Source organism: Leptodactylus fuscus, chromosome 2 (genome assembly GCF_031893055.1).
Source record: "Leptodactylus fuscus isolate aLepFus1 chromosome 2, aLepFus1.hap2, whole genome shotgun sequence".
Classification (NCBI taxonomy): domain Eukaryota; kingdom Metazoa; phylum Chordata; class Amphibia; order Anura; family Leptodactylidae; genus Leptodactylus; species Leptodactylus fuscus.
The window spans coordinates 63,317,939-63,333,475 of NC_134266.1; positions in this window are offsets into that span (position 1 = coordinate 63,317,939).

Genomic DNA, 15,537 nt, shown 5'->3' on the forward strand with positions numbered 1-15,537 from the left:
GCACCCTCGGCTCTGATGTAGGAGAGCCGAGGGTGCACTTGAACCCTTGTGCACCCTCAGCTCTGCTACATCAGAGCCGAGGGTGCGCTTGAACCCTTGTGCACACTCTGCTTCATCAAGCTAATAGAATGCATTGGCCAGCGCTGATTGGCCAATGTATTCTATTAGCCTGATGAAGTAGAGCTGAATGTGTGTGCTAAGCACACACATTCAGCTCTACTTCATCGGGCTAATAGAATGCATTGGCCAGCGCTGATTGGCCAGAGTACGGAACTCGACCAATCAGCGCTGGCTCTGCTGGAGGAGGCGGAGTCTAAGATCGCTCCACACCAGTCTCCATTCAGGTCCGACCTTAGACTCCGCCTCCTCCGGCAGAGCCAGCGCTGATTGGCCGAAGGCTGGCCAATGCATTCCTATGCGAATGCAGAGACTTAGCAGTGCTGAGTCAGTTTTGCTCAACTACACATCTGATGCACACTCGGCACTGCTACATCAGATGTAGCAATCTGATGTAGCAGAGCCGAGGGTGCACTAGAACCCCTGTGCAAACTCAGTTCACGCTAATAGAATGCATTGGCCAGCGCTGATTGGCCAATGCATTCTATTAGCCCGATGAAGTAGAGCTGAATGTGTGTGCTAAGCACACACATTCAGCACTGCTTCATCAAGCCAATACAATGCATTAGCCAGTGCTGATTGGCCAGAGTACGGAATTCGGCCAATCAGCGCTGGCTCTGCTGGAGGAGGCGGAGTCTAAGGTCGGACCTGAATGGAGACTGGTGTGGAGCGATCTTAGACTCCGCCTCCTCCAGCAGAGCCAGCGCTGATTGGTCGAGTTCCGTACTCTGGCCAATCAGCGCTGGCCAATGCATTCTATTAGCCCGATGAAGTAGAGCTGAATGTGTGTGCTTAGCACACACATTCAGCTCTACTTCATCAGGCTAATAGAATACATTGGCCAATCAGCGCTGGCCAATGCATTCTATTAGCTTGATGAAGCAGAGTGTGCACAAGGGTTCAAGCGCACCCTCGGCTCTGATGTAGCAGAGCTGAGGGTGCACAAGGGTTCAAGTGCACCCTCGGCTCTCCTACATCAGAGCCGAGGGTGCGCTTGAACCCTTGTGCACACTCTGCTTCATCAAGCTAATAGAATGCATTGGCCAGCACTGATTGGCCAGAGTACGGAATTCGGCCAATCAGCGCTGGCCAATGCATTCTATTAGCCCGATGAAGTAGAGCTGAATGTGTGTGCTAAGCACACACATTCAGCACTGCTTCATCACGCCAATACAATGCATTAGCCAGTGCTGATTGGCCAGAGTACGGAATTCGGCCAATCAGCGCTGGCTCTGCTGGAGGAGGCGGAGTCTAAGATCGCTCCACACCAGTCTCCATTCAGGTCCGACCTTAGACTCCGCCTCCTCCAGCAGAGCCAGCGCTGATTGGTCGAGTTCCGTACTCTGGCCAATCAGCGCTGGCCAATGCATTCTATTAGCCCGATGAAGTAGAGCTGAATGTGTGTGCTTAGCACACACATTCAGCTCTACTTCATCGGGCTAATAGAATGCATTGGCCAGCGCTGATTGGCCGAATTCCGTACTCTGGCCAATCAGCACTGGCTAATGCATTGTATTGGCTTGATGAAGCAGTGCTGAATGTGTGTGCTTAGCACACACATTCAGCTCTACTTCATCGGGCTAATAGAATGCATTGGCCAGCGCTGATTGGCCGAATTCCGTACTCTGGCCAATCAGCACTGGCTAATGCATTGTATTGGCTTGATGAAGCAGTGCTGAATGTGTGTGCTTAGCACACACATTCAGCTCTACTTCATCGGGCTAATAGAATGCATTGGCCAATCAGCGCTGGCCAATGCATTCTATTAGCGTGAACTGAGTTTGCACAGGGGTTCTAGTGCACCCTCGGCTCTGCTACATCAGATTGCTACATCTGATGTAGCAGTGCCGAGTGTGCATCAGATGTGTAGTTGAGCAAAACTGACTCAGCACTGCTAAGTCTGCATTCGCATAGGAATGCATTGGCCAGCCTTCGGCCAATCAGCGCTGGCTCTGCCGGAGGAGGCGGAGTCTAAGGTCGGACCTGAATGGAGACTGGTGTGGAGCGACCTTAGACTCCGCCTCCTCCAGCAGAGCCAGCGCTGATTGGCCGAATTCCGTACTCTGGCCAATCAGCACTGGCTAATGCATTGTATTGGCTTGATGAAGCAGTGCTGAATGTGTGTGCTTAGCACACACATTCAGCTCTACTTCATCGGGCTAATAGAATGCATTGGCCAGCGCTGATTGGCCGAATTCCGTACTCTGGCCAATCAGCACTGGCTAATGCATTGTATTGGCTTGATGAAGCAGTGCTGAATGTGTGTGCTTAGCACACACATTCAGCTCTACTTCATCGGGCTAATAGAATGCATTGGCCAATCAGCGCTGGCCAATGCATTCTATTAGCGTGAACTGAGTTTGCACAGGGGTTCTAGTGCACCCTCGGCTCTGCTACATCAGATTGCTACATCTGATGTAGCAGTGCCGAGTGTGCATCAGATGTGTAGTTGAGCAAAACTGACTCAGCACTGCTAAGTCTGCATTCGCATAGGAATGCATTGGCCAGCCTTCGGCCAATCAGCGCTGGCTCTGCCGGAGGAGGCGGAGTCTAAGGTCGGACCTGAATGGAGACTGGTGTGGAGCTATCTTAGACTCCGCCTCCTCCAGCAGAGCCAGCGCTGATTGGTCGAGTTCCGTACTCTGGCCAATCAGCACTGGCCAATGCATTTCTATGGGGAAAAGTTAGCTTGCGAAAATCGCAAACTGACAGGGATTTCCATGAAATAAAGTGACTTTTATGCCCCCAGACATGCTTCCCCTGCTGTCCCAGTGTCATTCCAGGGTGTTGGTATCATTTCCTGGGGTGTCATAGTGGACTTGGTGACCCTCCAGACACGAATTTGGGTTTCCCCCTTAACGAGTTTATGTTCCCCATAGACTATAATGGGGTTCGAAACCCATTCGAACACTCGAACAGTGAGCGGCTGTTCGAATCGAATTTCGAACCTCGAACATTTTAGTGTTCGCTCATCTCTAGTGGCTGCCCCTATTCCTCAGTAGCCTTCAGCACTCTAGCTGATGTGAAACTACATTTCCCAGCATGCACACTTGTTCAGCTGTGCTCAGAACCCCCACAGAATTGACTAGACCATGCTGGGAATTGTAGTCTCACAACAGCTGGAGTGTTGAAGGCTTCTGATCCCAAATCTACAATATACAGTTAATTAACCTGTCAAACCTCGCGTACATTTCCCAAGTTTGTAGAGAAAGATTTAGAAGTAATTTTTAAAGAAGTGTCTCTGTTCTTACCAATATCTCTTTGTAAAGCTTTTGGTCTCACAGTGCTAAAAAAAAAATCATCATTATCAGATCTGCCCTTTATGCATATTTATAATTACAGATGTAAAAAATGTTGACTCAGCAGCCATTAGCTTGACATTTATAGAGAACCTTTTATGTCCTCATGCATATGCGGTTTTATATACTCCTAGAAATCCAACAGTGCGCTGAATTCAGCGCACTATCGACTTTCCCATTCTGTGCTCTTGCTAAAGAGCTATCAGTGCCGGTACCATAGCTCTTCACTGTCAGAAGGGCATTTCTGAGTGTCTGTCTGGAATGCCCTTCCTCACAGCAGCATCTACAGCACTGTACTGTGAGAGGGGTTGTTGCTTACCACACTGCAATGACGTTTAACGGTGAGGAACGCCCCCCTTCCCCAGTACTAGTCTATGGGCGAGTACTATCAGGAGTAGGGGAGGCGTTCCTCACTGCTCAACACCATCACTAGGCGGTAATCAATGCTCCCTCTCATAGTACAGTACTATAGACGGTACTGTGAGGAAGGGCGTTCCTGACTGACTGTCAGAAACACCCTTCTAACACTGAAGAGCTACGGTATCGGCATCGATAGCTCTTCACCAGGGGCACAGAACAGGAAAGCCAATAGTGCACTGAATTTAGCACACTGTCGGCTTTCTAGCTGTATATTATACTGCATGTGTCCAAGGACATGAAGGTCCTCTTTAAAGAGAACGTTTCATGTTCTCATGCATATACAGTTTTATATACCACTAGAAAGTTGACAAAGCGCTGAATTCAGTGTACTGCTAGATATACTTTCCATTATATGCCCCTGGGTCGGAGATATCGGTGTTGCTATTTTCGCGCTCATTTCTCCCCACTGTCAGAAGGGCAAACCTTACAGTCTAACATCATTGCTGGGCTATGAGGAACACCTCCTGACAGTACTTGTCTATACACTTGTACTGGGAAGGGTGTTCCTCAGATCTCAGTATCATCACTGGGCTGGAAGGATCGCCCCTTCTGAAAGTACAGGGCAATGTTAGAGTACTGTTGGGATGAGGGAAGGGGCATTCCTTACAGTCAAGTGATTACGCTAGACCTGTCAGGAATGCACTTCTGACAGTGGGGAGAGATTGGTGCCGAAATTAATGGTATAGATATCCTCAGCCCCAGGGCACATAATGGGAAAGCCGACAGTGTGATATATAAAACCGCATATGCATGATGACATGAAAGGTCCTCTTTAAGGGAAACCTGTGAAGTCAATTTGAGACACTAAACCACCCTTACGTCCTTATGGACCATGGGTTTTAATGTCTCAAATATTCATGATATGACACTGTTTAATAAAATACTTACCTAGAGATGAGTCTGATGGGTGTCATCAGACTCACCTCTGAGGCTCCCAGGGTCACACACCCCTGCTTCACTGTGCATGTGCCTAAAATCCAACACATGTGCACTCAAGCCAATAAGTATGTCCCCGGCTTCACTGAAGAAGTCTGCAATTGCTAGTACAGCTGCTGGGTGAGTATAAAGGCTTTTATGTTTTAATGCAGACACAGATGGTATTATAACAGGGCTCTTGGGGATACTAAATTCCCATTCTATAAGGACTTCTGGGTAGTTTGGCATCCCACACCCTACTGACAGGTTCCCCTTAAGTTCTTAAATGTCATTGAATTGACTAGTCTGAAACTTTTGCCAGAGATAGAGTCAGAGATACAGAATACTTTCCCAGAATAAATCTATATTATCACTATGCATATCAAGAATTTATACACATACTACCCAATTGCAGTATAAGACCAGTGGTGAATCCAGCAAACAAATGTTGAATTGAGTCCCCTATTATGCTGATATGCTGATCCTTAGACTGGTTTTTCATTCTCCTTCCATACTCTTTCATGACGCTTGGGCCATTAGGTCATTAGTAGAGATGAGCGAACAGTAAAATGTTCGAGGTTCGATATTCGTTTCAAGTAGCCCCTCAATATTCGACTACTCGAATCGAATATTGAACCCTATTATATTCTATGGGGGGAAAACGCTCGTTTCAGGGGTAGGCAACATTCGATCAAATTATACTTACCAAGTCCACGAGTGAGGGTCGGGCTGGATCCTCCGTGCAGTCTTCTCCTTTCAGTGCCCCCGCGGCATCTTCCAGCTCTGAATCCACTCTGCCAGGCATCGGGCCTGGCAGAGCTGACTGCGCATGCCCGCACTACAAGCGGACATGCGCAGTCGGCTCTGCCCAGGCCCGATGTGTGGCAGAGTGAATGAAGAGCCGGAAGACGCCGCGGGGAAGCTGCACGGAGAAGACTTCTAAAGGTAGAAGAAGAACCAGCATTGATTGGCCGACTGTATAGCATCCGGCTAATCAATGCTGGTTCTGCATCGAAATTTTACATTCGAACAGCGAGTGGTACTCGATCGAGTACGAGTATTTCAAATACCGTAGTATTCGATTGAATACCTACTCGATCGAGTACTACTCGCTCATCTCTAGTCATTAGGTCCTCTGTAATGAGGAATCCTCGCAAGTACTCTCAAACCCAGTAAAAAGTGAATAGCACAAACCAGAGCTGGACCTATGGTACCACAAGTCTTGAACCTGGCCAATGTATCTCTAAATCATTATTTTTTAGGGGTTTTTGATACAGATACATGACACCAGATATCATAAATTTACCTTTGAAGATAAGCTATTAGTATAATGCTATAGTCAGAAGCAGAAGAAATCAATTATTAAAATATCTCTAGTGCCTGGATCTAAATAAAAAAATGTAAAAAGTGGACCATTTGGCCTTTTTCTTAATATAATTTTCTTATAAATGTCACGGGTGAAAAGGGTTAAACATGAAATCATACTAGAGAAATCTCATCTTCCATCAAACATAACAGTTCTAATGCTATGCATTGACAATAATCCTTATCCACTGTGACAGAGTATGTACCTCTAGGGCCTTGTTGAATATTCAGCTCGTGTCTCATTGACTACATTACAAATCTAATGTGAAAATAATTCCTCATTTCCCTTAAGAGAGAGAAAGAGCAAAGAGAATAGCATAACCCAAGTCTCATTGAAACTTAAAATGAGTTTGGTTCCATGTATCTGAATTTCTTTTTTTTTTTTTCCTTTCCTTGAAGTCGGCAGGAGAACTGCAACTTCTATCCCCATAAACATCAATCTGTTTACAATTTTTCATCCCGGCAAAAAGTTTCCTAATGAAATAATGTTGCTATGTGTTTTTATGTGTTTCTACCACAACAGAAATATAGCATTTGCTTAATCTCACTGAAATCAGCCGGGGATTTGTAAACTTTTATTCTGAAGAAGTGTCAGGCGGTCCTCGAAAAGCAATGGATTTATCGCTAGCAGGAACATTTGTTCTGACTTGTGAAAACAATCTTTATTGGAGCGTTCATTGGAGAAACAGAATCTGTAAGGTTGAAAAATGCTCTGCAGTCACTTAGAAGAAAATGTGTATAAAATGTATTTGATATAGTCTCAACTAAATGAGTCTCTGCAGTTTTTTACACCACTCTAAGTATTCTTTACCAGAGTTAAACTCTGTGGGGAAAACACAGTGAAAAGAAAGTAAGAAAATGATGGAAACCTAAAGCTAAAGTCACGTGTTGTGCAAAAAAAACACACATGAATTTTCCTGTGACATGCTTCATGGATTCCACCCATTATGTTGGATTATAGCTTATTCGCAATGTAAAAGGGCTGCGTAAAACATATCTATATCAGGTTTATCCATTTTTTGACGGTGTGTTTTCACGAAAAGTCAAAAAATAAGTCATGTCTCAATTTTATCGGCCATCAAAATGGAATGACATTCAAGTAAGGGGGCATGTCCGTCCGCCGGTTCTACATCCTATTCCCCCGGGGAAATTGGACAGGGGACGGCTTCCCAGCAGTCAGTATTAAAGCCCATTCATTTCAATGGGTTTTTAAAGTAACCCGCAGTTGTCCGCCTGCAGCCTCTCCAAGGGGAAACCATTTTTTTGAATGGACACAAAGTCTTGAATTCACTCTGCCAGGCATCGGGCCTGGGCAGAGCCGACTACAAACAGAGCTTGTAGTACGGGCATGTGCAGTCTGCTCTGCCCAGGCCTGATTCCTAGCAGAGTGAATTAAAGGCCGGAAGAGGACGCGGGGATGCTGCGCAGGGAGAAGAATCCAGCCCGACCCTCACTCATGGACTTGGTAAGTAGAATTTGATTGAATGTTGTGTACCCCTGAAACGAGCATTTCCCCCCATAGACTATAATGGGGTTCAAAACCCGTTTGAACAGTCGAACAGTGTGCGACTGTTCGAATCGGATTTCGAACCCCGAACATTTTAGTGTTCGCTCATCTCTATTAAAAACCCATTGAAATTAATGGGTTTTAAAACTGACTTCTGGGAAGCTGTCCACTGTCCAGACATAGACCTGGCGGGCAGATATGGGTGCAGGTGTGAACGCCCCATTACCTGAATGGCATTCCATTTTGATGGCCGATAAAATTGGGACATGACTTATTTTTTGACTTTTTGTGAAAACACAATGTTAAAAAATGGATAAATCTGATATAGATATTTTTTACACAGCCATTTTTCACTGCGAATAAGCTATAATTTAACATAATGGGTGGAATCCATGAAAATTAATGCGTTTTAAAACTGACTGCCAGGAAGCCGTCCCCTGTCCAGTTTCCCCGGGAAACAGGACAGAGAACTGGCGAGCGGACACAGGCACAAGTGTGAATACCCCCGGAGGATGTTAAAAATGGGCTGATATGTCAATTTTTGTCTAAACATGGTTGTGTGAATAGAATCTTTGTATTTGGTATTTTACAAAGAAATTTACAACACTTTGCATTGCAGTTGTAATGTTTTCTTGGTTATGGCCTAAGGGTTCATTCACATGGGGCAAGAGGGGCAGATTTTGATGCTGAATCCACCTCAAAATCTGCCCCTCACAATAGAGGGCTATGTAAACCGTTAGTGTTCTTTTTTGTGCTAGTAATGTGTTCCCGCTCGTACAAAAAAGAAGCAAGCTGCCCTTTCTTCAGGCGGATTCCACAGCTAATACTGCCTCGCGACAACACCCTCCGGATTAGGCCCATTCATTTGGGCCTACTCCGAAGTGGGAAGCTGCGACTGTCAGAAGCCGCGACAGTCGCGGCAGGCACATTTTGGTCCTATTCTGATGCGGCTTCCCGCCCAAAATCAGGACCAAAATACGCGATCACTAGCCCCGTGTGAACTAGCCCTAAATGTAGCAAATTTTAATCTGATAATCTGCTGTAGAAAAACAACTCACAACAAAAGCCATTGATATAAAGATAAAGGATATTGCAACTGTTTAATTGTTAAAGGGGTTGGCCACTTTCAGACCAATATTGACAAACAAATGTACAATAAAAAGATATACAATTTCCCAATATACTTTCTGTATCAATTCCTCACGGTTTTCTAGATCTCTGCTTGCTGTCATTCATTCTGTTACTGCTAGAGGATAAAACTCTGGCCATGGTCATGTGATTTACGGTCCATGGTCATGTGATGAGCACACAGGTGCACAGCTGATTACCAGGCAGATGTCTGATTATTGTGCTGTGACTGTAACGAGTGGCACCTGTGTACTCATCACATGACCATGGACCGTACATCACATGACCATGGCCAGAGTTTTATCCTCTAGAAGTAACAGAATGAATGACAGCAAGCCGAGATCTAGAAAACCGTGAGGAATTGATACAGAAAGTATATTGGGAAATTGTATATCTTTTTATTGTACATTTGTTTGTCAATATTGGTCTGAAAGTGGCCAACCCTTTTAAGTGTCAAGTTAGACTTTACTACATCTATACACTAGGTTTGAGAGTATTAGGCTACCCAGTGAGAAAACCAAATGCCAAGGTACCTTCAGAATGAAAGCAGTCAGAGGGTCAGCTAGAATGACCTGCAGCATTATGTACAGTAATACACCTCAGTGACAGGTCAAACATTGCACTGTAGAGTTAGGTGTTCCTGTAATTACTTTATCATGTATTTCATATAAGCATTTAGAGTGATTGTGGCTTTCACAAGGGGGCGCTACAGTGACAAACTGGTTTGTTGGACAGAGGAAGAGGGTGAAGTCTGAAGAGGGCATATAATGTGTGGTGACATGTAGCAAAAGCCTTTAGAGCTCTGATGGAAAACTAAAAGTAAATGTGTGGGCCAAGCAACAAAAAGCTGCATTGACAGTGGAACCAGCCCACTGCTTTCATCAATGATGAGCAGGTGAACCCCAGTTGTGGATCCCAGAAATCAAGCCTATGGGTATTAAATAGTTAATGAAGAAAGAAACAAAGGAGCTGATGATAAGCATCGGCAGAAAAATTGACTCAGTAACAGGGAACAGCCGATCTTATTCTGTGTACTACAAGACACTTTGGGTTTCATGACTTTCTTATTTATGTCCTACACTTAGGCTAGCCATAGAAATCAGAGAAGTGGTTGTCCAACATCTGGCAGCAGACTGAAGGGGCAATGGCTCTTGGGTAAGCACTGCTGCTGCTTCTGAGTGACTGACATCACAACAGTCCTGTGATATCTCTGCAGATTAGTTCTATATAAGTGAATTGGACTGGGCTGCCATACCAGATACAGTCATGATGCTATTTATGTTGCTGCGCCTAGCATACAGTGAAGATAGCACAATGTTTAACCAAACATTATGGCCCCTCAATTAGATAAATGGTGGGGGTGCTGGTTTGTTAAATATGACCTATCCGAAGAATAAGCTACAAATACAAAAATACCAGAATAACTATTTTACTGTTTACTATTAGAGATGAGCGAACTCTAAAATGTTCAGGGTTCGAAATCCGATTTGAACAGCCACACACTGTTCGACTGTTCGAATGGGTTTCGAACCCCATTATAGTCCATGGGGGGAAATGCTCGTTTCAGGGGTACACAACATTCGATCAAATTCTTTTTACCAAGTCCATGAGTGAGGGTCGGGCTGGATTCTTCTCCCTGTGCAGCGTCTTCGCGTCCTCTTCCAGCCTTGAACTCACTCTGCTAGGCATCGGGCCTGGGCAGAGCCGACTGCGCTTGCCCGCACTACAAGCAGACATTCGCAGTCGGCTCTGCCCAGGCTCGATGCCTGGCAGAGTGAATTCAGAGCCGGAAGAGGACGCGGGGAAGCTGCGCAGGGAGAAGACTTCTAAAGGTAAAAGAAGAACCAGCGTTGATTGGCAATGTATAGCATTCTGCCATTCAATGCTAGTTCTGCATCGAATCTTAACTTCGAACAGGTAGTACTACTCACTCATCTCTATTTACTATACTGTACATAAAAGATATTGTGTTGTTTCAAATTTACTTAAAGGAAATCTATCACTGCCCCCGACTACGTTAAACCACTCCCATAGAGCTGTAGATGCTGTTAGCAGAATAAAAACCTTTCTTATGTTTAAAAAAGAAGGCAAGTTCACTTAAAGGGATCCTATCTTTCAAACCCTTTTTTTCTAACTAACATGTCGGAATAACCTTAAGAAATGCTATTCATCCCCTACCTTTCGTTGTCTTTTCCGCGCCGCCATTTGCCTAAAATCCTGGTTTTTGTTGGTATGGAAATAAGTTCTTTTGCAGCACTGGGGGCGGGCCCCCGTGCTCAAACAGCACTGGGGGCATCCCCAATGCTTCCAGAGAACTCTCCAGCGCAGCCTCCATCTTCGTCTGGAACGAGGTCTTCACCGCGTCTTCTTCCAGCGGTGTCTTCTAACTTCTAGGCCTGGGGCCTAGGGCAAGCCAACTGCGCCTGCCCGCCGGCCATGAGAAAATGGCCGCTTACAATACTACAAGCCTAGAAGTTAGAAGACACCGCCGGAAGAAGACGCAGTGAAGACCTTGTTCCAGATGAAGATGGAGGCAGCGCTGGAGAGTTCTCTCGAAGCATTGGGGACACCCCCAGTTTTGCGAAAGAACTCATTTACATACCGACAAAAAACAGGATTTTAGGCAAATGGCAGGGTGGAGAAGACAACGAAAGATAGGAGACGAATAGCCTTTCTTAAGGCCATTCCGACGTGTTAGTTAGGAAAAAAAAGGGTTTGAAAGATAGGATCCCTTTAATGCATGGGCAGCATTAAAAGAGAACAAAATATCTGGCAGCATTGGAATCACAAATCTGGAATTTTGTGCAAGATTTATGATGCAATTGTGCACTGTTTAGTAAAATAGGCCCATGGATTGACAAGGCATAAAAAATGTATGCCAAAAAAATATGGAGGAAATGATAAATGACCTTCAATGTCTGAAAAATGAGCAATAAGAGGTCTACTTTGAACAGTCTTTTGATAAAATAACCTCTCGTATATTAAACATGCATATGTTGATCACTTGTTTTGCTAATAGCCTACATGGCTGAGTGTTTTTGAACCCATAAATAAACAGTGATATAAGGTATCCATTTCCTGTTACAGTCCATTATGTAACAAGGGGACAGACTAGAACACACATTCATTAAATCACTTACATACACTATTCGCTGCCTGTCATGGTACAAAGATGAGGTCAGATTGCTAAATTATATTCCCTTTCTCCCTGCAAAAACTGCAAATCCTTTTGTGCATTGAAATGTCTATCAATAAAATAATATAGTGAATTCTCTCTTCTGTTGCCAAGCCAACGTTTATGTTTTACTACAGTTTTATATCAATGCAAGACAATCTTCTGGTGAAAATCCAGCAATTACCTTGAATAAACTGAGACTGTTTTGAAGCAATTCTCTATAAACAGCCAATAGTCACTTCATAGACGTCAATGTATTGAGTGCCAACCAAAGCGTAAAACATATATCTCTTAAATAAACATCAGAGGGTAGGTAATGTTAATTTAGGCTAAGGTACGGACTTTGGTGACATTGCAGCTTCTTCTTTTGATTTCTTGTGTGCAAAATTTTACAGCTATTTATGAGACTCCCAACAATACACTTGCAAACATATCAGTTGCCTACCAATCCACTACTACTACTACTACTACTACTACTATTATTATTATTATTATTATTATTATTATTATCATTATTATTATTATAAATCAATACCTATCATCACCTATTCTGCAAAACTTTACAAATCACAATGTTCATGCACAAAATAAACTTACGGGGTAAGAAATCAATTCACACAATAAGAGAGGGACCCCTGCTTGCAAGAGTTTGCAGTATAGAAGCGGTAACAGAAGAGGCAGTGGTCCAGCCATTTTTATGTCATAATGTAAGATAAATAAACTATATGGGATGGTCACCAACCATTGCCCTTTTACGTATGGATCCAAAGTTCTTAGGGACATAGGCTTACATTTAGATAAAGACAGTATATGCTGTGGGGTGAGATGGGGAGTTAACAGAGGAGGGTTAGTGTGGGGAACATAAGTGCAGAAGTGATGGATTATTAAAGAGAGCACTGTCGGCTTTCCCATTATGTTCCCCAGGAGAAGGGATATTGGTGCATTTAACCCCTTAGCGACCCTTGACGTAACTGTACGTCATGGGTCGCATGGGGATGTATGGAGCGAGCTCACACGCTGAGCTCGCTCCATACACGGCAGATGCCGGCTGTATAATACAGCCAGGACCTGCCACTAACAGCAGCGGTCGGTGCCCGAGCCGATCGCTGCTGTTAACCCTTTACACACTGCGGTCAAACGCGACCGCAGCGTGTAAACGGCGCCGGCGGCATGGGCGCCGCCATGTTTCGCCGATCGCCGCCCTCCTGAACGTCACATGAGGGCGGTGATCGGTTGCTATGACAGCCGGAAGCCTATTGAAGGCTTCCAGGCTTGTCTCTGCTCTAGATCTATTAGACGATGCCAGAGGCATCGTCTAATAGAAGTGCTGGGATTTTCCTATTCACTGCAATACTGTAGTATTGCAGTGAATAGTATGAGCGATCAGACCCCCTAGGTTTCAAGGTACCTAAGGGGTCTGATCATAAATGTAACAGAAGGAAAAAAAAAGTTTTTAAAAGTATTAAAAAAATAAAAAAAATATAAAAGTTCAAATCACCCCCCTTTCCCTAGATCAGCTATAAAAGTAATTAAAGAACATTAAACATAAACATATTAGGTATCCCCGCGCTCCAAAATGCCTGAACTATTAGAATATTAAAACATTTATCCCGTACTGCGAACGGCGTAGCGGCAAAAAAAATAAAAACAGCCAAAAAGCGTTTTTTTCAACACTTTGCCTCCTATAAAAAATTGAATAAAAAGTGATCAAACCATTGGATCTTTCCCCAAATGGTATCAATAGAAACGTCATCTTGTCCCGCATAAAAAGACACCACAACCAGCTCCATACATGGAAATATGAAAAAGTTACAGGTGTTAGAACATGATGACACAATTTTTTTTTTCTATTTTGCAAAGTTTATCATTTTTTTAAAAGTATCAAAAAATTTCAAATACTATATAAATTTGGTATCACCGCGTTTGTACTGACACGTAGAACACAGGTAACATGTCATTTGTACCAAACAGTGAACGCTGTAAAAATTAAACCCATAAGAAAATGGCGCAAATGCATTTTTTCTCCAATTGCGCCTCATTCTGAATTTTTTTCCAGCTTCCCAGTACATTGCATAGCATATTGAATGGTGCCATTACAAAGTACAATTTGTCCCGCAAACAATAAGCTATCATGTGACTCTGTGAACTGAAAAATGAAAAAGTTATGGCTCTTGAAATGTGAGGAGGGAAAAACGAAAATGCGAAACCAAAAAATGGCCTGGTCCTTAAGGGGTTAACGATAGCTGTTCACTGTCATAAGGGTGTTTCTGACAGTCTAGCTGGAAATACCCCTCCTGACAGTCTGTCCTAATCTCTAGACAGTTGGAGGGGGCGTTCCTTACCACCCAGCCATGACGCTAAACTGTGAGGAACACTCGTCCATAGACTAGTACTGGGGGGCCATTGCTCACCACTCAGCATCATGGCTGGGTGGTAAGGAATGCCCCCTCTGACAGTATAGAGCAGGGGTAGGGAATCTTTGGCTCTCCAGCTGCTGTGAAACTACAACTCCCAGCATGCTCCATTCACTTCCATGGGAGTTCCCAGAACAGCAGAGCCAGTATGCATGCTGGGAGTTGTAGTTTTGCAACAGCTGGAGAGCCGTACGTTCCCTACCCCTGGTATAGAGCTAAGGACAGACTGTCAGCAGGGGCGTTCCCATCTAGAGCTATAACATGATGTGGCTGTATAATCAGTTAGTTGTTATATTTTATGTTTAGGCACGAAGATCTTATTAAACAAATATGTTTTTTTTTTCTCTACCTATAAGACTGAGTTGTTTTTTAAATAGAAGTCTATGAAGAGGAGAAATCTAGGAAGAGTCTGCTAGAAAAGACACAAAAATAACTGCAGCGGCTAAACTATTTTTCCTCTCTTAAGATAAGGGTTGGTACAGGTGTAACTCGATTAACTAGCTGCCAGCTTCTTCCTCCTGCTGCACCTCTCTCCATAAACTTCTGTATGTAAGGTGAGTGTGTAGCTGGATTGTATACAGATAAACAGTGTAAGTGAAGATAAAGAGAAGAAGAATGAACAGTCTAACAAGTGGAGAGGGAGGCAGAATTCTTTAAAAGATGTATTACAAAGTTTCTTATATTCACATGTACTGTATTATATTATATTCACTATTTATTTGTCCAGAGGCCTTATGCCGTTCACTGTGATTTGCATATGGGGACACACTCATTTTATTGAGGGAGAGTGGTAAGTTGTCAATTTATTCTTACATTCCTATAAGAAATAATAGAGAAGCTGTAGAAAGCAGAGTCAAAAGAAAAGATACTCCAGAATTGACAGAAGTTATGTGGTGGGAAAAATTAGTACATACTAATACAGGCAGGTCTTAAAGGGGTTTTCCCATCTCTCGGTTTTAGCAGCTTTGCCTGCAGTCTCTTCTCACTTCCTGTATTCCTTATAACACAGTCAAAACCACCCCCATCCCCCAGCTTGCTGAACAGGACACTAAAAAGTATCACAATGCTTATTATGATTGCTAGAAATCTAATATAACTGCAGATTAGATAATATGCAGATGCTTCTAGAGAATGGACTCAGTGTTATCTGTGTGCTTACATAGAGAGATAACAGACAGTGCTTTATCAGCAAACTGC